Below are 21,346 nucleotides of genomic sequence, written 5' to 3' on the forward strand. Positions count from 1 at the left end.
GGGTGAGTGGGGGTGAGGCTGGGTGTAGGTGTCGGGCAGGCTCGTAAAAGTGTATGCAGCTGTTCAGGCATGCTGGCCTGTGTTGTGCAAGCCTCTGTTTGTGCGCGTGAGGAGTTTGAATGGACTGCATCTGTGAACAGAGAGGCAGTGCAGTCCTCTGAGGTTGGGTAAGATGTGGATGCAGCACGGGGTTGAGTATGAGTCTTGCTGCGGAGTTCTGGATGGTCTGAAGTCTCTGTGTGGGATCTGCTTCGAGATTCTGGCTTAGAGGGTGTTGCCATAGTCGAGTCTGCTTTTGATGAGTGCTTGCATGAGATGATGTATCTAGGGTTCTGTGGCAGCCACTTGAAGATCTTTAATAGAATATGTAGGATGAGGAAGCTGGCAGCGCTCATTGACTTGTGCTGCCATGTTGAGCTTGTCGTCCAGGATGGTCCCTAGATTTCTGGTGTGGTCGGTGGCTGTTGTTGTTGGTCCTAGCTCTGTTGGGCACCAGGTGGCGTTGCATGTGAGGTCCTGTTTCAAAGACCAGCACTTCCGTCTTGTTGAAATTAATCCTCAGGCAATTGGCCTCATCCGTTCTGCTACCATGGTTATTCAATTGGTGAAGGTGGCCCTGATGGTGGTTGTCTTGCACATCAGGAAGAGCATGGGTGTCATCAGCGAAGGAGATGAGGTTGATTCCTTGGGATCGGATGGTGTTGGCGAGTGGAGTCCTGAAGAAGTCGTACAGGGAAGGTTTGAGGGACGATCACAGGGGGCCTCCGCAATTCAGGCTCTTGGTTTTCCATGTGAAACGTGGCAGGCTGACTTTTTGGGTTCTTCCTTTGAGGAAGGAGCGGATCTGGTTGAGTGTAGGTCCTTGGGTGCCGCGGAAAGGTCCAACAGGATGAGGGCCGCTGTTTCTCCTCAGTCAAGAATGATTCGAATGTTATTGGTGGCCGCGATGAGTGCTGTTTCCATGCAGTTGCTTTTTTTTCTGAATCCTGATGGAGTGCTGTCCAGTATGTGGTATTGTTTGAGGTGGGTTGAGAGTTGCTTGTTGATTCCCTTCTTTACCACTTTACCTGGTTAGGGAGCTGGGAGAGAGGGTAGAACTTGCCCAGTTGGCTCGGGAGTGAGCCAGATGGAGCAGCAAGAACTGAAACGGGGCCTTCAGTGGCTAAATGGCTTTAAATGTATGTTGCATGAGTGCATGTGGGTGAGAGTAGGTTTGTGTGAAAGAACATTTGTATGTTTGAACATGTGTGTTGGTATCTGGGTTCATATATGTGTGTATGTGTTCATGTGAGAGTGAGTATATGTGAGTTAGAGTATGAGTGAGTGAGTGAGTGAGAGTCTAAATGAGTAAGTCATAGTAAGATTGAGCGCAAGAGACTTAGGGCCCCCTTCACAAAGGCCAACCTAGACCTGAGGTCTAAGTTTAGACCTGAAGTCTAAGTTTAGACCTGAGGGCTAAGTGCAGAGCTGAAGTCTAAGTTTTGACCTGATGTTTATGGGCCTGATTCACAAAGGTACAATTCCACCAAGACTCTAACTTAGACCAAAAGTCTAACTTTACTACTTTTTGGTATTCACGGAGGTAACGTTAGACCAAAAATCTAACTTAGACCAAAAGTCTAACTTTAGACAAAAAACCTAACTTTACTACTTTTCTGTATTCACAAAGGTAAAGTTAGACCAACAGTTAGTAAAGTCTAAGTTATAATTTTGGTCTAAGTTGGACTTTTAGCCTAACTTTACCTTTGTAAATACCGAAAAGTAGTAAAGTTAGAATTTTGGACTAACTTTACTTTTGTGGATCGGGCCCTATGTTTAGACCTGATGAGTAAGTTTACACTTGAGTCTATGTTCAGACCGGAAGTCTAAACTTAAACTTCAAGTCTAAACTTAGACATTAGGTCTAAGTGTCCCTTTGAGAATTGGGCCCTTAGATTTCAGGTCTAAACTTAGAGTTCCGGTCTAAACTCCTTTGAGAATCAGGCCCTTAGTGAACATGGATGAGGGCAAGTGAGTGCTAATGAGTGAATGTGAATGAGTGTAAGTGAATATAAGTGAGCATGAGTGAGAAGGTGTTGTTATGCTTGCAAATCTGCTGTTTGTCCTGAAATGCATCTTGGTTTAGAGGAGCATCCTTGGCAACAAATACTGGTACTGTCCTGCTGGAGGAATACTTGTATATGGGATACCCATGGCAAAATGCTAACCCTGGCATTCTGTGGGTAACTGTTGGTATGGGGCATCTGTGAAAAAATAGCAGCACTGGCATACTGGAGGAAATTCTTGTCATATGGAGGCCAACAGTCGCAATGTCTTGGGGCCATCCGTGACAAAATGAGGTCCTCGACATATTAGACATAACTTTTGACACAAGGGTCCTCCATAGTACATGGACAGCAGCATTAGCAAACTTCTGGCATATTGTATGTAATATTTAAGTAAAAGGGGTGCCCAGGACCATATGCTGCCCTAGCCACAGAGGTAATTTGTGACGTAAGGAGCACATGTACGACATTTTAAAAACATGACTGGGTCACCCCATGGGGACTTTTGGTTTCATCAGCTTGACACACCAAAAAAGGACCTAAATATTTAATGAGCCTCTGGATTTTTAGCAAATGTATATGAAAATTGTGGGTTAAATGTACTGAGCCCATTTTTTAAAATTTGCTCAGGGTATAACAATCCTCACTCTTCAGACTCCCCTAGAAGATGTCAGACCCACTTTGCTTGTTCACTACAATTCACCCAACTGTTCCCTCGACATATCATGTCCGCACCTTTACATAGATGATATCTAAAGTGGGCATTATGTTCATGTTGTGCTGTTATGCTAATTATGCAATTATTATGTAATTCAACAATGTTAACTATAGTGAGGTCATCAGGAACAAGGCCATGTGACATCACTTCTTGGGAAGATTCAGACTCATAGGTCCTATGATGCCACTTTCTGTGACATCACCAAGGTCAAAGGGTATTTGATGGCACTTCCGGAAACCCTGGCATTTTGGTGAATCGCTGCCCATGCCAGTGAGCCCCAGTCTGCCCATCTAAACCACAAAGACAACTGGCCTGCTTGTGCCACAGCTATAAGATATTGTAGATTTCTGCTGCACAGCACAGGTTGTAGCCACGCCCCCCACTAACCCACCCTATGGGTTAATATTCACTATTAATGATTGAATACCTGGCACATTGGCTGTAACTGAGTGCACAGGTGGGGGGGAAAGGGCAGGGGGGGTGCAGGAACCGGTTTTAACCCATTACTTGCTGGCTGGCACGGTGACGTAGCCGGGGCTGGGTGGGGGGTGTTTGCTTTAAAAATGTTTCCCGATTGAATCACGTAGAGGACATTGAGGTCTAAGGATTATGTCTGTGTATATAAATAAAACGTGGGCCGGTGTCAATGAGAGAACTTTAACCAAACATGCCAGTTTAGCCAAAAGCAGGCTGGTCCTTGCAGTTCCATTCAAAGTTGCATCAAATGGTCGCTACAATATATGCAGGGACTCTATTCTTAAATTACAACATCTTTAGCTTTTTTATACAAATGCAAAAATATATATATTTTTTTAAATGTATCATTTAAAGACGATCGTCTCTTCCATATTGCATACAATTTTGTAAAGTATTTGCATTGTACAAAATCAGAAAAGTTTCATTTGTATTTAAGTCAGTAGCCACAAAATTCACAAAGATTGTGAAGAGGCCGCCAACACGTGTTTTGTGACAGGAGTCCACCACTTCTTCAGGACTGTGTGACATCAGTAAAAACACACAACAGAAACAACCAGAACACAGCAAAATGAGAAACACAATATTCTAATCACTTGTGTTTCATTATATAAATCAGGCAAAAAACATGGTATCATTATTGTCCGTTTTGCCACCATTTAAATAAACATTGCATTAGGAAACATGTTTTGAAAGATATTTTAAAACTTTTTAAAACTTTTCTTTGGTCAGTTAATAATCGCAATATTTGCTTGTATCAGAGTCACAAAGACAGAGACCATACTTGCTTCTCAAGCTCCTAGAGGGAGAAACAGTAGAGTAATTTCAGGTAAATTCCAAATTGTGAACAATGTTATATTGGGAATCAAGCCCGTAATACAGATAGTAAATAAATAATCACTCCTGCATCATTTTCTTCAGCAAAATGTTTTCTTCCATTTTCGAGCACGTTTAAAGTGAAATATTCTAAGCACCTTAGTTACTAACTGTTAAATGAGAGAAATCTTTAAATGATCCACTTGTGTGCTAACTCATTTTATCACACTAAACATAACTCACAGAAGTGCGCTCATTTTTACACTAATAATGTTCGAAACTCGCCTATATTAAAATCCATCAGTGCGCTAGAGTATACTTTTAGATTACTCACCCTATAAAATAAAATTAAGTTAACACATTTTTGAATAAAATTAATTATAGGGAAAGTGTCAATTTCAAGATACACGCAACTCGGATTAAAAAAAGTTTACCTAATTAACCTGATTATAATCCTAAAAAAGGTTACAATCATTTTCACAACTTCTTTCTAAGTGGTTTTGCCGTTCTCACACCAGAGGTGTAACGTCTTTGCATTTTACAAACAAGGGACACAGAAATCACGAAAAACAAACAAGTAACTGCACGACCTCTGACCTGAAATCGAGATGAAATTACCATTTAAATCCCAATCTTCCAACTCTCCTTCCTGCATCTGCAATGTCTTTACCAGTCTGGACAACCCGTTTCAAGTGCTACCAAAGACCCGTTCAGTGTCTCCCCGTCACAAGGTGGCAAGGGGCTGATTTAAGAAAAGTGGCGCTACACTCTGTCATTGCGCTCCTTAGCGCCCCCTACCTCCACCATGTGTGCGTCGTATTTAGAATACGTCGAACCATGGCAGTAGAGTAGCGTCAACATTTTTGTGCTACTGCTGCAGAGTACATAGCGGCCCGTTGTATTCAATGGCGTGTCCCCTTTTCACACCTGCTCTGAGCAAGCATTGACAGCGCCAAAAAAATGGCACAAGGAAATCTCTTAGATGTTATTGCGCCATTTTTTCGCCCCCCCTAACTGGGGAACACCCTCTAGCATAAATTATGGCCAGTGCAGGCATAATGTAGTGCAAACGGTTACAAAGTTGCATGCTTTGCGTAATTTTCTAATTCAGTGCGGCGATTTTGGCCTCGGGCCACATTGGCGTAAAAAAATGCTTCTAATATGACGCACGGAGGCGCTAGGGGCTCTTAAATCTGCCCCAAAGTGTTTAATTCTTGAAAGAGAAGGTCCCACACATGGCAGCGTCCTTCTGACACACCTTTGCATACCAGGTCTAATCACAGGGCGGGCAGAGGGGCTCCAGACTGTGGAAGGAGCGTGATGAATCTTCTGTCAGGCAGCGGATTGTGGCTGGGTGCAGCTGGTGCAGTGGCACCAGGGCACAGGGTCCAAGTTAAATAAAGTCCACTCAGCCACCCCAGAATTGTTTAACCAGGTGCCTGCCCGGGTGCGGCCTCTCTGTCCTCTTCCATGACAAGGTGGGGGTTGGGTTAGTATCAATGCGAGGGAATCAGGCTCCAGGTAGGTACTGGCACCCCCAAATGTAAAGGGGTGAAGTGCAGGTAGCTTGAATCTAGAGGGTGTAAGCAAGGGGTCACAGGTGCCAGAGCCTTGTACCCGTGTTCGACCTGGAGAGAGGACAGGCAGCAGCCGCAGGGGTATTGCTATCAATTGTGCGACCGGTGCACCTTATTAGTGACTTTTTTTTTTTACAACCAAAGCTGGGGGTTGGACCCAATGTATCTGGTGCCCTTGCTGCCACAGTGATTGCATGAGAAGGGCCGGGAGCACTGCAGACGTGGATCTTGTGAGGGGAAACAGATCTGACTGATGGGCGATGAGGGGAGAGGATTTCAAGGGAAAGAGTCTGGAAGTTCCAGGAGCATCTGGATGCAGAAAGAAAGGGGAAGGTGTGTTTGTTCTCCTGGAAATGAAAAAACGAACCCTTCTGAGGGAGGGGCTGAGGTGTAATACCAGACACCTCTCTGAAAGACGCAAGCTGTAATATTATCATTACAGCAGCAGACAATGCTCTGTAATCTTTCCCCTGATTAACCACTTTAAGGATCACTTCAGCCTGCTAGGCAGAGGAATACCTGGATCCGGGGGGTGTCCCTGCTCTCAGGCCTCCAAGAAATCTGTCAGTCCAGGACATTGTGTCTGTCAGGCCAAGTCCTGCAGCTACCGCTGATCTGTGCAGGTTCACTGCTGGGTGATGTCTACCTCCAGAGAACAATGGAGCAAAGCTGTAAACACCTTCTGTGGTGGACACCTGACCCAGGTCTCATTTCCAGCCACCGCCCACGCCAGAGTGACAGTTGTTTACTTCTGGAACCACAATAACTTTTTTAAACTGTTCAGTCAGCTGGGCATGTCAGGGGGGTGACTGATTCAGCCCTTCATCCGTCTGAGGCTGATATATAGCGTTTTAGGTGGAAATGGGAAAACATCCCGTTTCTGGATGAGGTACTGAATCGGAGTGGGGGTGTCCACAGGCGGGTGGGATTCCTTCCTCTATGGATATTATTGTGCAGGAACTTGAGTGGTTAGATAGTGAAAATTCAGATTTGCTCCAAAAAAACAGAGGACTTCCCGTTACAACTGTAGCCTAATTCATACTCTAGGCTTGATACCTCAAAATGTAATTTACAATGTTACGAAACAGAAAAACTCCTGTGGTAAGCACTTATTAAAAATATTTCTGTGCTGATACAATTTCAGATTCCGGAAAATAGACAGAAAGTGTACATGTTGTACAGAATGGTTTATTAAACTCGTGATGGCCTTACAAGTGTTCTTAGAAATAGACAAACTGTCCACCTCTTCTGTAGCAGACAGACGCCGGCACTAAAGCGCTACAGTCCCCCTTCTACGTGAGATATATGCAGCGCTATGTTACTGTGCAGGACAAGAGAGAGCCTGATTCTTTCTCACGGGCCTGGATATACATCTTGAATCTGCATTCTTTGAATTATGCGGCACTCCCGTGCCAAGTGACTGACCCACCTTATCATACATCTCTGGGTGCCATTTAAACCCCAAGGACTTTGGGATGGCAGACTTCTCAGAGCCGCCGCCCTGCGGCAGACCTCTGTCCCGTTTCCAGTCACCCCCACAGTTGTGGGGTGTTTCTGAAAGTGGGTCTGCGTCTGGTGAACATACTACCCCAAAACATGGCGTTTACGCCTTCTGAAGTAAAGGCCCACATTTTTTGTCCCAGTTTTTAATATAAGAAATCCATGCATTTACGCAGCTGTTGTCATGTGACGCAAATAAACATTGCTCTTGGCAGTAATGATTTCAGAAGGGAAGAGATACAGCCCCACTGTGCCCCCAGGCTTGCAAGTTTGCTGTCTGTCTGAGTCGGCTTTGTGGCCTGGTCTGTGGACATGGGTACTCCAGCTCCCTCTAGCTTGCATTCGTATCTCTCGAACGGTTTCGATTCCTACCTCTCCACCAGGCACAAGTCCTCACAGTGTTTCACCCTCATAATTTAAAATGCCTACCTTATCCCGCCTCCACCATCCCTTGCCGGCAGCCTCTTTCCCCTCATGCTGCGTCCTTGCCAACCACATGTAAGGGTTCCTAGTGACGGCTGCCCTATTGTGGGAAACGCAAAGACAACAGGGTGATGGATTGAATGCTTGAATTAATCTCAGCCACTGGCAATCGCTAGGGCAGCATCACAATTCATCATTTTGCACCATAAGCAAATCATCCTTGACCCTGCTCCTCGTGGGAACAGTCCAGCCTGACCTGCCAGGTAGGACCTCTCTGAACACAGGTCTCGGGACACAGGACCAGTTTCGCCCTAGTTAGGGATCATCAGCCGGGTAGAGCTTGCTCCAGTGGCACATTGTGGGAAGATCATCCCATTAACAGGTTTCCATCCTCAATCCCTCTCTCCTGGTCTCTTCTCCACTCTCTTCTCACAATTGACGCTTTGTGATGGTCTTAGAGCAGAAACTCCACAAGCCAAGTATGTCAGGTAGCACAAGGCTCTTGTTCTGTGAGCCTTGTGTGGAGACGTGTGTCTGTAGGTCTGGGTGCCTGCATGCCTGCCGGTCTGTGTGCATGGCTCACTCTAGGTATTTGCCCATATTTACGGAGAAGTGGTGCACGCCCTATCATGTGCCACTTTGCTTGCGTCCCACTTACCACCACCTAACGACGACACCATGGTTGCACCATATTTATAATACAGCACACAACGATGGTTGTTAGCACAATAACGTCAACATTTTCTAAGCTATTGTGACGCTTTGTTACATTAGTGTCAAAAATGTTGATGCTTGTGCAGCGAAGTGGAAGGAGGCCCATAGGTTACTATGGGAGCGTCATTTTAACGCCTGCCCTGAGCAGGAATTAAAAATGACGCCAAAAATGGTGCAGTGTAATCTGTTAAATTTCACTGCGCCATTTTTTTGGGTCTCTTCGTGCCAGAATGCCCCCTGGCAAACATTATGCCTGGCACAGGGGTTACATGCATAGTGCCACTTTGTAAATATGGCGTTGGAAAAAAGCCACTTTAGCGCTGCTTTGGCATAAAAAAAATTATGCTATGGCGGCGCTAAGGGCTCCTAAATTTTCCCCCTGTGATCCTTGTGTGGATGGATGCTGCTTTTATTTTACTATGTGTATTTATTTGCCTGTCTGTCTTGCCAGTATCAATGCTTGCATAAATGTTGTGTGAATGCTTAAGTTCATGACCTATACAAAAGGCAAACATATTGCCTTTATCAATGCTTCTTTACTCGTGCATCATGCTCGTGCCCAGAGATACCGCCCTCTCCAATCAGGCTAAACACTAGGCATTGTTTGCAAACTGCCTCTAGTAGCAGGGACTGAAGACCGAAATAGAAGGGGGACATATGTTGTTGCTGCGCGTGCGCAGTGCCGGAAGTAAGAGCTAAAACCTTCATGACCCTGAAGTGCAAAATGTGTGACAAGTTATTCGTCATTAGCGCTACACAATAAGCATAGATTAATGATTTCACAAGAGGACTAGACATCGTGCTCAATCACGTAAGACATTACAGGGCACATTTACAAGCCCCTTGCCGCACATTAGCGCCCACACAGCGTCATTTTATCGACGCTAGGGCAGTGCCACTGTAGCTTTTCTGCTGCGGCATATTTACAAAGTGGTGCAATGCTTGCAGTCCGCCACTTTGTGACACCTTGCGCCAGATTATGCCTGCGTCAGGCATAAAGTACGTGAGGGGGGGCGTTCTGGCACAGGGAGGCCTGAAAAATGGTGCAGTGAAATTTACATTTCATTCCACCATTTTTTCCATCATTTGTAAGGCCTGCTGAGAACAGGCGTTAAAATGACGCACACATTATATTCAACGGGCCTCCCTGTGCTTTACATATTTTACACTAGTGTAGCAAAGTGCTACAATAGCGTAAAAAATGTTCATGCTATTCTGCTAACGACTGCCATGGTGCACGTGTATTATAAATACGGCGTAACCCTAGTGTCGTTAGGTGCTGGTAGGGGTCACAAGACAAGTGGTGCACCAGCTCTGATCATCTGTGATGCGTCACTTCTTGTAAAGATGCCCCCAGGTTGGATAGTGCCACCAGCACAGACAAGCAAACTTTGAGCATGGCAAGGCCTCACACTGGAAGGAACAGGAGAATCGAAATGTGAGCAGCCTCTATAAAGGAGAAGGGGCTGTGTCTACGGCCTGTCGGTGCTCTTCGGAAGATACAAGATCTGTTGTGGGTGTGTTAGGACAGGCCTGCAAACCCTGGAGACCTGAGCACTGCTTACCGCTGACATCCCTCCACCCCAGATGCAGGTCTCATCGTGTAAATGGACCCTTTCTCTCAGGTACTGTGAGAAAGTAGCCTCTTTCTAGCTGTTTTACCCCCACTTTTGGCCTGTTGTGAGTGTATGTCAGGGTGTTTTCACTGTCTCACTGGGATCCTGCTAGCCAGGGCCCAGTGCTCATAGTGAAAACCCTATGTTGTCAGTATGTTGTTATGTGTCACTGGGACCCTGCTAGTCAGGACCCCAGTGCTCATAAGTTTGTGACCTATAGGTATGTGTTCCCTGTTTTATGACTAACTGACTCACTGAGGCTCTGCTAACCAGAACCTCATTGGTTATGCTCTCTCTTTACAAATTGTCACTAACAGGCTAGTGACCAATTTCACCAATTTACATTGGCATACTGGAACACCCTTATAATTCCCTAGTATATGGTACTGAGGTACCCAGGGTATTGGGGTTCCAGGAGATCCCTATGGGCTGCAGCCTTTCTTTTGCCACCCATAGGGAGCTCTGACAATTCTTACACAGGCCTGCCCTTGCAGCCTGAGTGAAATAACGTCCACGTTATTTCACAGCCATTTACCACTGCACTTAAGTAACTTATAAGTCACCTATATGTCTAACCTTTACCTGGAAAACTTGGGGAACTTAGGTGCACTTTGCACCCACTTTTCAGGGTCTTGGGGTGGGCTATTTTTCTAACCCTCACTGTTTTCTTACAGTCCCAGCGACCCTCTATAAGGTCACATAGGTTTGGGGTACATTCGTGGTTCCCGTTCCACTTCTAGAGTATATGGTTTGTGTTGCCCCTATCCCTATGTGCCCCCATTGCATTCTATTGTGACTATACATTGTTTTCACTGTTTTCTATTGCTATTACTGCATATTTTGGTATTGTGTACATATATCTTGTGTATATTTGCTATCCTCATACTGAGGGTACTCACTGAGATACTTTGGCATATTGTCATAAAAATAAAGTACCTTTATTTTTAGTATAACTGTGTATTGTGTTTTCTTATGATATTGTGCATATGACACTAGTGGTACTGTAGGTGCTTCACTCGTCTCCTAGTTCAGCCTAAGCTGCTCTGCTAAGCTACCTTTTCTATCAGCCTAAGCTGCTAGACACCCCTCTACACTAATAAGGGATACCTGGGCCTGGTGCAAGGTGTAAGTACCCCTTGGTACCCACTGCAAGCCAGACCAGCCTCCTACAGGTACCCCAGAAACAGACGACATTCTAGCCTCCCTTTGATGCTTGCCTAACTTGGAACAGTACTGCTTACCATGGACCACTTCTCACGCATCACTGGCTCAAACTTCACAGCTTACCCAGCCCAGCCTGCAGGCCAGACATGGGTTGTGCTCAGCCCCTGAGTGGGGTGGAGTGTCTGAGGCTGTGGAGAAGATTTATTGTGCCTTCCCTTGATGACAGCAGTCTGTGCGTGAAGTCAAGTTGTCAGGGACAGGGCTTGGTGAAGCCCTCTTCTGGTTCCCTGAGCACCCACGGAAAGGGAGGCCCTTCTAGGTAGCCACGGTGCCCCCCTGCATGGTATAACGCATATGAAAGGTGACTCTTTAAGGGGGGGGTCAAGGTTAGGTAGAAAAGGCCAATAAGGAAAACACATCTTCTTGCAATCTGAAAGTACTTGATGGTATAAGTCATTTTGCAGTACATTAGGAAGGCTCCAAGGCCCAGATTTATGGTGGGCTAGCACCGTTCAAACGCCACGTTAGCGTCATTTTTTTTATACTAATGTGGCGTTGGAAGGGCAAAAATCGCCACGCCATATTTATAAAGTGTTGCAAACCATTGCGCCACATTTTGAGTGTGCCACGCATAATGTATGCAAGGGGGTCGTTCCTGCGCTAGAGGGGCCGTAAAAATGGCACAAAGGAATCTATGAGATTCCTTTGTGCCATATTTATTGGCAGTTTTAGCGCCTGCTCAAGCAAGCATTAAAAAGAGGCTCTCGTTGTGTTCAATGGGCCTCTGGGTGCTTTGCAGGATTAGCGCCAACATTTTTTATGCTAATCCTGCGAAGCGCCAGTGTAGCATCAAACATTATGATGCTAGTTCCCCTGACGCCGCCATGGTATTTTAAATACGGCGCACACATGGTAGCATTAGCGGGCACTAAGGGGCGCAAGAAGAGTGGTGCTGCAATAGGTGCCGCACCACTTTCCATAAATCTGGGCCCAAGTTCCTATCACATCCTTAATATTCGGTGCACCACGGGTTTGTGTGCAGAGGTTTGGGGCCCAACACTCATTCTATTGCAAATAAAGCTCTGTCTGAAAGAAAGAAGAACAAGCCAAAGAACCCATAACAAGAGTCTGCATGAAACCCAGCAGCCAGAAGTAAACATCAAAGATAAAAACAGAGAACAAGTGGCCAATGGAAAATACTGACCGAACGCAAAGCGACACATCATCCTCTCATGACGGCCTCTTTTATATCTTACATAAACAGGAACTGATATCACAGGATAGACTCAGACTTCATCTCGGATTGGGAATCTCCAATAGGGTCTCTGGACAATCCACCATCTTGGGAAGAGTAGTTCATAGGTTTGGCCATGTCTCTTACTTACAACCTTGGACTCGGCTTAGCAAGTCAAGAAGATGAGGTGTGTGAGAACTAGGGCCAGATTTACAAGAATCTGGTGCACCAGTACTGATGTGCCTGATTTCTTGTGCCCCCCCCACCTATCGACACCATGGGTGCGCCGTATTTACAATACGGTGCACAATGGTGCATGTTAGGCCAATAACGTCACACTTTTTGAAGCTATTGTGATGCTTTTCTGTGCTAGCATCAAAAATGTTGATGCTAGTGCTGCAAGTGCAAGGAGGCCCATTGATTTTAATGGTTGCATCCTTTTAATGCCTCCTTTGAGCACGCATTAGAAATGACGCCACAAATAGCGTAATGAAATCTTGTAGATTTCATTTCGTTATTTTTGCAGGCCTCCTAACGCCGAAATGCTCCCTTTGCATACATTATACCTGGCGCAGGCATAATGTGGCGCAAGGGTTCATAACACTTTGTAAATGTGGTCTGCGATTTTTGCCTCGTTGAGCAACATTAGTGTAAAAAAAAAATACCCCTAGTGTCCCCAACTGGTCCCAGAACCTCCCTCTGGCTGCCCAAATCGCAGACCGAGTGGCCCTGCCCAGGCTGAAAGGAAACCCAGCCATGCGGTGCGAGAAGCACCAGCAACACATGGTCTGAGTGCCCAATGCACGCCCGACCTTCCTCGGACCACAGACAGTCTACGTAAGCCCTGCGCACAGATGCGACACCAATGCTCTATGCTCCCTCTACTCGGTAGGGTGTGCAGGTCTTGTGAGCACCATGGCACAACAACTTGTATTGCACTTCACCTCACACAGTTGCAGTCTCCCACCACCTGTGGTTTACTTTCATTGTATCCTACAATTCTCGTTAATTGTCAATTGATCAAACAGTCTTTTCCATGCTCTGTGTGTGGGGTGTGCACTCTGTGTGCAGAAATGCTATTCAGCTCAATACCAAGGTGACACCTCACACCAACGATGTCAGCAGTCAGGCTTATAACTGTGGGCCACGGGGGTGACAGACTCCAAACCCCCTTCCACCAAAACCATTTATGGATCAAATCTGTTTATTATTATTTTCAATTATGAACATCACATATGCAATGCATCAAAATAGTACAGTTGCCGTGGAGGACAGCATGCTACATGTATAGTGACAATAAACATAAACAAAACTTTAACAATGTTTCCCTGCAACTGGCACGACATACAGCCCTCACTAGATCCCAGGCCTTGTTTCGATATAACCCTGGTCCTCCATACACATCTCTTCTACTCACACATTCCCTTCAGCTCATTTCAATTCCAGCACCCTCAGGTAGGCCGGGCATGTCAGTTCTGTGAATTCCGTGGACAGTATTTGTAAGAAAGGTTGCCAGAGCTCCTTGAATTCGCCACTACGCTGCTGTGAAGCCAAAGTGAGCTTTTCCATGGCGAGAATGAATCAAAGCTTATGAAGCCATGATGTTACTGTTGGGATCTTGTCAGTCCCCCACACGGCCAAAAAGCAGCTACAGTGCCGCGTTCAGGGCCAAGACCATCTGCCGTCCCTTCAGTGATCTCAGGGGGAAAGTGAACGGGTTAGGCAGGCCCAGCAAAATATATGCAGGAAATCTGGGAATCTGAGTATCAAACGCCGCATCAATAGTGTCTAAAATATTCTCCCAGTACCGATGAAGCTTAGGGCAGTGCCAGAATCCTTACTGGGGTGTAGTACCAGTAGGAGGCCACCTTATAGGCTGTCTCTGTGCCTGACGCATTGTAGGCCGTGTGATGAATCCTGTAAAAAATGCCCTCCCATTCCTCATCCGAGAGCTCTCTTTCCAGTTCCCTCTCCCACCTCAGCTGGCCCCTGGTTTTAGGCGACTGGGCTTCCCCCCTTAGGAGACCGTAAAGCTCAGAAATCACCCGCTTATCATCCTTTTTAACTAAAATCAATTTTTCGAACGGTGTTAACGGCCTGTGTATTAATGCTCTATTGGCTGGCAACATGGCCCAATGCCTTATTTGGTAGTACATCATCCTGTCCGCCTCTGTTAAGCCATATGCCTCCTTCATCTGGTCAAAGGAGATCACCTCCTGCTCATCGAAAAGGTATCCTATCCTCTTGCAACCCCCCTCATACCAACGGCGTAATGCCTCCTGTTGCAGGCCCGGGCCAAAATCCGCATTCGCCCCTAAGGGAGACATTGGAGACAGGAATGTCGTCAGGCCCAGTCTGCTGGCTACCGTATCCCAAACCCTCATCGACACTTCCGTGACCGGGGAAACATACAGCCCACATGCTCTATGACGGCGCCGGAGCCAAGGCTCCTTCCATATATGGGAACCCGCCACCGCTTGGTCCATAAGGCACCAGTGTTTCTCGGAAGACGGGCGACCCCATTCTAATAAAAAACACAGTTGTGCTGCCTGAAAGTATCGTAGAAGGCAAGGAACCGACAAACCTCCCTCCTGCTTAGGGCGATACAACACCCGACGTGGCAACCGCACCGCCTTTTCTTCCCAAATACATTTTAATACCGCTGTCTCAAGGGTTGCAATTGTCCGTGGCGGGGGCGTCACCGGCAATGCCTGAAACACGTACAGAACGCGTGGTAAGATGGTCATCTTCACCGCCGCCACCCTGCCCAGCCAAGACAGTTTAAGTCTCCACCAGGTCTCTAGATCGCGCTGCACCTCCCTAGTCAATTTTTTATAGTTCAACGTCGCCGTACGAGCAACAGTGCGCCCTAAATCAATACCCAAGTACGGGAGCTTTAAGGAGGACCATATATAGTGGAAACGGGCCTTCAGATCTCTTTCATGTTCGACACTTATAAACCTGCTCATGGCCTGCGACTTTGACATATTCATCCGGAATCCTGAAACCCGTCCAAATTCCTCTAATATTTCCATTAGTACTGGCAATGAGGTCGTGGGCTCCGCCAGGGTAAGAATCACATCATCCGCGTAAAGTGAAATGACGTGCTCATCTCCCCCGAATTTCACCCCCCCTATCTGAGGATTATCACGAAGCCGCTGGGCCATGGGCTCCATATAAAGCGCAAACAAGAGAGGCGACAGTGGGCACCCCTGCCGGGTCCATCTCTGTATTGAGAACGGCAACGAAAGTGTCCCATTGACCCGGACCGCTGCCCGAGGCGCCTGATAGATGCAGAGGATCCATGTCATGAAACCCGGGCCAAATCCAAATCGCTCAAGCACCCTGAACAGATATGGCCAATGGACCCTATCAAACGCCTTTTCGGCATCAATAGAGAGAAAGAGCGCCTCCCTGCATGAGCGATCGGTTTTATCCATTAGATGGAACAGTCTCTTAGGGGCATATTTATACTCTGTTTGCGCCGGATTTGCGTCGTTTTTTTTTAACGCAAATCCGACGCAAAACTAACTCCATATTTATACTTTGGCGTTAGACCCGTCTAGCGCCAAAGATCTTGGAGTTTGCGTCATTTTTTAGCGTGGACACCTTCCTTGCGTTAATGATATGCAAGGTAGGCATTCTCTTCTAAAAATGACTCCGAGGCATGTGCGCCGTATTTACACTCCCGGGCAAAAATGACGCCCGGGAGTGGGCGGGAAAAAAAAAATGACGTCCAGCCGCTTTAGCGTCATTTTTTAACGCCTGGTCAGGGCAGGCGTTAAGGGACCTGTGGGCTCGGAAGGAGCCCAGAGATGCCCTCCCATGCCCCCAGGGACACCCCCTGCCACCCTTGCCCACCCCAGGAGGACGCCCAAGGATGGAGGGACCCATCCCAGGGAACTTAAGGTAAGTTCAGGTAAGTATATATATATATTTTTTTGGGTGGCATAGGGGGGCCTGATTTGTGCCCCCCTACATGCCACTATGCCCAATGACCATGCCCAGGGGACATAAGTCCCCTGGGCATGGCCATTGGGCAAGGGGGCATGACTCCTGTCTTTGCTAAGACAGGAGTCATTTCAATGGGGGTTGGGAGTTTAAAAAAATGGCGCAAATCGGGTTGAGGTGAAAATTTTGCCTCAGCCTGACTTGCCCCATTTTTTGACGCCCAAGCTCCATTTTCCCCTACGCTGGCGCTGCCTGGTGTGTCATTTTTTTTTTACGCACACCAGGCAGCTCCGCCGGCTAACGTCATTCCATAAATAAGGTGCCCGCATGGTGCTTTGGAATGGCGTTAGCCGGCGTTACATTTTTTGACGCACAACTGCGTTGGCGCAGTTGTGCGCCAAAAAGTATAAATACGGCCCTTAGTGTTATCACTACACTGCCTATGCAGGATAAATCCTGCTTGATCGGGATCGACAAGACCCGGCATATAATAATTTAGCTGGTGTGCCAGTATGCCCGTGAACAATTTGGCATTGATATTCAAGAGGGAAATCGGCCTGTAGGAGGCACACTTCTCGGGATCCTTCCCCGGTTTTGGAATAACCACAATAGTGGCATCGAGCATACTGGCTGTGAGAGCCCGCGTCTGTCTAAAGGAATTGAAAAGGCGGGCGCACTAAGATCGGTACAAGTTCCACACAGAAGGTCTTGTAAAAAAGTGTGGAAAAACCATCAGGGCCATGTGACTTCCCAACCTGCAAGCGTGAGATTGCCGATATGACCTCTTCCGCCCTTATAGGTTGATCTAATGAGATCGACTCTCTTTCCGTCAAAGAAGTGGTTGCCACTCCCTCTAAGAAGGCCTCCGGAGATGCGTTACCAGGATCTTCAGCATCATATAATCCCCGGTAAAATTCCGCAAAAGCCTCCGCAATTTGGTCGCTCATGCGCGCTTCTTCTCCCGAGGGAGAGCGAACCATTTTTATCATTGACGCTGCGCGCTGTGCTCGCAACCAATGTGCCAGTAGCCTCCTGCATCTATTGCTTCCTATATAGTACTTATGCTTAAGGCGCACTACCGCGTACTCTGCCCTGTCCCAATCCAACCTCGTCAACTGCTTCCTCACTTTCTCAAGCTCTCGCCAGACTCTTGGGGCACCGGTATGTTTCACCGAAACTATTTAGAGGGAGACAAGGCTGGAGGTGGCCACAGAGTGTCAGCGGGGCCAGGTGAAGGCATACACACCCTTCAAGGACACATGACAACACATTTCTGACAATGAAACTACAGGCCAGATCTCCAAGAACGTGGGGCATCGGTCCGGATGGGCCACTTTTCTTGTGTCACCCCTGCCCCACCTAACGACACCACAGCTGCACCGTTTTTACAATAACGCACACCATGGCAGCTGTTTCCACAATAGCGTCATAATTTATGATGCTATTGTTGCGCTTTGCTGGATTAGCACCGTAAATGATGGCTCTAGTGCAGCAAAGCACTAGGGAGGCCTATAGGCTACCATGGCCCCGACATCTGCCCCGAGCAGGTGTTAAAAATGATAGAAAACATGCTGCAGTGGAATCTTGTATATTTCACTGCGCCACTTTTTGCGGTCTCCCTGGGGGGGAACGCCCCCTTGCATACAGTATGCCTGGCGCAGGCACAATGTGGTGCAAGGGGTGACAAAGTGGCACAATGCAAGCACTGCGCCACTTTGTGAATATGGCACGGGAAATGGCACCTTAATGCCACATTAGCATTAACATAATTTACCCTACTGTGGCATAAGGAGGCGCAAGGATGTTGTAAATCTGGCCCTACATTTCTTAGAAATCTTGGAAACGTAATGCTGTTTGAACCCGTAGCCACGGAGGGGGGAGCAGAGCTACTAGATAACTGCCTGCCCCCCTCCCCTGAATGCAACTGCAGGACGGGTTTCAAGAGATTGCTTTGTAAATCTGAGCTCATACGTTCAGAATGCAAAGTAAAATGAAAGAATGGCACTCTAGTTTGAAACATAATTCAAAGCTTATCAAGTGGTCAGTGAAACTGCCTCCGCACTGCAATATCCAGACATTAGCATGAAGTGGTGAGTAACTGAAATACTGTGTGAATCACTGCTGCAGGGTCCTCCCCAGCCCAGGAGCATGCAAAGACCACCCACACACGGAGCTCTTGATTAGACGTCTTTATTCCTCGGCATACAATCACACACTAAGTCACTGATTACCCCAAACCTGTTAGCAAACACACCTCAGCATCTCCCAGCAGGTTGCATAATCTCTCCTCTAAGTCTGTCCAGGACTGCAGGGGTCCTAGTGCACCTAGCGCCAGATTTACTAACAAGTGGTGTAGCGCTGCACCAATATATGCAATGCCGTGCTGCATCACTTTAGAAATGCGGGGATGCGCCGTATTTACTAAAATACAGCGCAGCCCTGTGTTTCCCCCTGTGCTGGCGCTAAATTTCGCTGCCAACGCAGGCATCCTTTCACCATAGTGCAAGGGTGTCTGCGGTGAGGGGATTTATTGTTTATGCGCAGGAAGGTGTCCCTTGATATGTTTCTGATCATTTGGATGACCATTATGTTAAGCAAAGATCGCCCCCAGCCACACCGCGCTTGCATCTACAATGAGTTCAGTATGTAGCTTGGGGTCAAAATAGGCCTTCTCAGTCACATTCTCAATCGCATGATATCTTTTTGGAACTCTAATCAAGTCCTTCAGACAAGAACATCTTGTTTTGTCAGCTCTTGCAATGGGGCACTCGCTTAAGGATAGTCACAATTGTACCTTTAGCAATAACTGGCCAAGTCAAAGCAGGATCGCAGCACGGTGACGTCTTGTGAGGGACAAGTCGATGACGGCACTTGCACTTTATCTGGGTCAGGAGTCAATCAGGCATTAGAGAATATGTGCCCAAAGAATTGAAGCTTGTTTTTATGAAACTCACATACAGAGTGAGACCGGCTTCGGCAAGTCATTTGCACACTTGTGTGAGAGCTTTGTCATGCTCCTTCCGTGTTGCTCCAAATACTAACATGTCATCCCTGTAGTTGAAAGCATGCGCAACTGGTTGAATTATGTGTGGCATAACATCCTGAAATATATTTCTGCAGCTGATGACATTCCAAAGCTTAATCTTTTGTATCTGAACAATCTAACATGAGTCAAAAGAGTCGTAATAAACCTACAGTTCTCTTTCAGCTTGAGTTGATGTTATCCCTTGTTCAGGTCGAGACAAGAGAAAACTTTGGCACCATTCAACTGCATGATCATGTTCACTATGTGAGGACCCAGAAGTTGTTCTGTCTTGATCACTTTGTTGGCCTGGCGCATATCAAAACAGATATGCACAGCACCTCCACTGCCCCTTTTGGGCACCACCAGTGGACCCCGTGGCGTAGGACCATTGGAGTGCTCAAAGATGTCATGCTGCAGCAGCATTTTTAGTTCTTTCTCTACAGCTTCTTGCAATTGAAAGGCATTCTGCAGTGCCGCTGCGCAACAGGGAAAAGGCCCCCGGTAATGTGAAGTCTCACTTTCATTGTTTTAAGTCTGCCAAGGCCATGGAATAATGATGGAAACTGACTTACAATTTCGGACTGAGTGTGTAGGTTGTAATTGAGAGATATCAGTGCCATGTCAGCAGCAGTGGAAAGGCTGAGCAGGCATTCTCTGGGTGTAGCTCCTAGAAATGCATCAATCAGCGCTTGCATGCACACTGCTTTGTATTTCTTGGTTGCTGTGAAGGATCCTTCACTTCACAATGGTTTGGAAGCAGCTCATGTGCATAACTTAGTGTTTGACAGGTTAAGTCATGGCACAGGAGACAGGTTGCTAAACTCTCAACTGACGTGATGTTAGTCGATGCACCACTCTCTATGAGGAAGGTTATGGGACAAGCATTACCCTTTATTGTGTTCCTAAGGCAGTGCCCAAACAAACTGGGTTGTTCCATTTGGCGACTTATCTTCGTTACTTGTTCTGCCTCACGTGCATCCAACCCAACATGTTCCTAGTGCCTTTGGTTGACATCATCATTGTTTATCCGTTCTTTTCACTCTCGCTGGATAATGACATTGAGGAGTCTTTGCAGGACAAGCTTGACGATGATCGACTTCATCGGGTTTCTAATTGTCGGAACTGGTGCTGCTTTTGGCCTTGTGGGTGTGGTGAGAATGTTTCTGGAACGTTCTGGTGTCCATTATCTCGTCTCCCTGCGATTCATTTGGTTTCTCTTTTGCCTTGGACACTGTTATGAAGTGTTTTTCTTTTCCGCAACCTTTGCACATCTGTGCTACGTCGGGACATTTGCTCTCAGGGGGATATGAAAACCCACATCAAAAACACACCTTTTCGTTCTTTGAAGACAATGATTAATGGCACTGCAGAGGGCTTGTACCTGCTCCTCATGACTAGCGCGATCCATTTCTCACTGTTCCAGCGTTCCCATCAGAGGCTTGTTTTTCTTTTCTTTCATCGGCTCCGGCGGCATCAGTATTGTGTATAAACGGAGGGGCATATTTAGGAGCCCCTAGCACCACTTTAGCTCCGCCTTAGCATTATTCTTTTAACGATAAGGGGCACTAAAGTGGCATTTTCCCCATGCCATATTTATAATGTGGCACAATGCATGCATTGCACCACTTTGTAAACGCTTGCGCCACGTTATGCCTGCACCAGGCATAATGTATGCAAGGGGGGGTGTTCCCCCATTAGGGGTGGGGGCAAAAAAATGGTGCAAGGAAATCTAACAGATGTCCTTGTGCCATACTTTTCTGCACTTTTAACAGCTGTTCAGAGCAGGCTTTAAAAAGGGGGCTTCCATTATTTATAATGGGCCCTTGTATACTCTGCAGGAGTAGCGCCCAAATTTTGGTGCTACTCCTGCAGAGTACATCAGTAGCGTAAAAAAATGATGCTATTGCCTCCTTCCCTGCGCCACGGTGTGCTGTATTTTAAATAAATGCACACATGGTGGCGGTAGGGGGGCGCTAAGGGGCGCAAGGTAAGTGGCGCTGCACTCGGTGCACTGCCACTTTTCTTAAATCTGCCCCTGCGTGTCTCTCTCAATATGTGTCTTCTGAAAGGGCACAACAGACAACTATCA

This window comes from Pleurodeles waltl, chromosome 7 (assembly GCF_031143425.1).
Source record: "Pleurodeles waltl isolate 20211129_DDA chromosome 7, aPleWal1.hap1.20221129, whole genome shotgun sequence".
Taxonomy (NCBI): Eukaryota; Metazoa; Chordata; class Amphibia; order Caudata; family Salamandridae; genus Pleurodeles; species Pleurodeles waltl.